Genomic DNA, 1,816 nt, shown 5'->3' with positions numbered 1-1,816 from the left:
AGAACTTCTGGGCTCAAGTGAGCCTCCTGCCTCAGCCTCCAAAGTAGCTGGGGCTACAGGCATGGGCCACTGCCCCCAGTGCTCCTGGCTGGACCATTTTGCATTCCTGCCAGCAGTAGATGGGAGTTCCTACTGCTTCACGTCCTCACCAGCATTTGGTGTTGTCAGTTATTATTATTATTATTAGATGTGTAGTGGTATCTCATTTGTTTTAATTTGCATTTTCTTAATGACATATGATGTTGAGCATCTTTTCTTGTGCTTATTTGTCATCTGTATATCTTCTTTGGAAAGTTGTCTGTTGAGATCTTTTGCCCACTTTGTTCAGATCTTTTGTCTGCGGGGTTGCCGTTTTAAACAGTGTGGTCAGAGGTCTCACTGAGACTTCTGAATGAAGATCTGAAAGAGTGAGGGAGCAAGCTGTTTGGAACTCTAGGGAAAGAGCATTCTCGGAAGAAGAATAAATACCTGCAAAGGCCTTGAATGAAGGGTGTACGTGGTATCTGCTAGGTTAGCAAGAGGTCTGTGTGGCATGAGGGAGTGGCCAAAGGGAGAGATGAGCAGGTAAGACCAGAGAAGCTAGGGGGTACAACTCAAGTGGCTTGTGGATCATTAGGCCTTTGCTTTCTCCTGAGTGAGACAGGAACCAGAGGATCTTAAGCAGAAATTGATGTAATCTGACTTCCGTTTAATAGGCTCATTCTGGTTGCTGTGTCAAAAGCAGACCAAAGGCAGGAAGACATAAAAACAAAAGAGACTGGTGAGGAGACTGGTGGCAAGATCAGGGAAGAGGTGATGGTGACCAAGCACGTGGTGGTATTGATAGAAAGGATGAGAAATGATTCAATTCTGCATATATTGGGAAGATAAGGAATTTACTAATGGATTGGATGTGGGGGTGTGAGAGAAAGAAAGACACTGAGCATAGTCTGTTCAAAGGTAAACAGTCTGCAGCCAGTGAAGCCAACTGTGCTCTTTCCCCAGATGGGGGCCTGGTGTGCCATGGCTGCAAACAGTAGCTTCCTTGGTAGTGTATGAAGCCTGTTGCTTACAGGGCTTGCCCTAGGGGACCTTGGAGACAGAGCTTTCCTGTGTACCTTCATGTCTGACCTCATGCTATCCCCAATCTAGGCTCCGGACAGATATGTAAGGTGCCCTTGGAAAGCCACAGGGCACAGTGGCCAGGGTCCACATTGGCCAAGTCCTCATGTCCATCTGTGCCAAGCTGCAGAAAAGGGAACATGTAACTGAGGTCCTATATAGGGCCAAGTTTAAATTCCCTGGCTGCCAGAAGGTCCACATCTCCAAGAAGTGGGGCTTTGCTAAGTTTAATGGGGACAAATTTGAAAACATGGTGGTTGAAAAGCGACTCATCCCAGAGGACTATGGGTTCAAATACACCCCTAATCGTGGCCCCCTGGACAAATGGCAGGCCCGATACTCATGAGAACCTCGGTGCTGTCCCCTCCTTATTCATGCCCACTGATGAAGCCTACTTCCTGTCAACAATAACAAAGATAAACTGAGGTATATTAAAATTTTAGGAATTTATTTGAGCAAACATTGATTTGAATGAATCAGGCAGTGCCAAACCAGAAGCAGTTAGGAGCACTCTACTGGCAGGAACTAGGGGCAAGGTTTTCATAGAGAAACAAAGCAAGGAAGTTATTTCATTGGCTGTCACTTAAGAGATGCAATATTTGGGAAAGCCTAGTTGGCTGTTTGTGGTTGGTTGTTCTTCTTGACCTTGAGGCATTTGCAGGATTGACTCTGGCTTAGGTGTCAGTTTGCTTATGTAGGCTACCAAGGCATGGGA

At 46.1% G+C, this 1,816-nt stretch overlaps 1 non-coding gene across 1 annotated transcript; it reads left to right on the top strand.

Moving 5' to 3' along the window:
• The first annotated feature begins 948 nt into the window (after positions 1–948).
• Positions 949–1,084, top strand: LOC118528252 (small nucleolar RNA SNORA70). The gene has a single exon (XR_004913534.1). It is a non-coding gene; the product is annotated as a small nucleolar RNA SNORA70 (small nucleolar RNA).
• Positions 1,085–1,816: the final 732 nt, after the last annotated feature.

This window comes from Halichoerus grypus, chromosome 7 (assembly GCF_964656455.1).
Source record: "Halichoerus grypus chromosome 7, mHalGry1.hap1.1, whole genome shotgun sequence".
Classification (NCBI taxonomy): Eukaryota; Metazoa; Chordata; class Mammalia; order Carnivora; family Phocidae; genus Halichoerus; species Halichoerus grypus.
The sequence above is the reverse complement of the archived record's forward strand: the minus strand, read 5'-3'. Positions and strand labels throughout refer to the sequence as shown.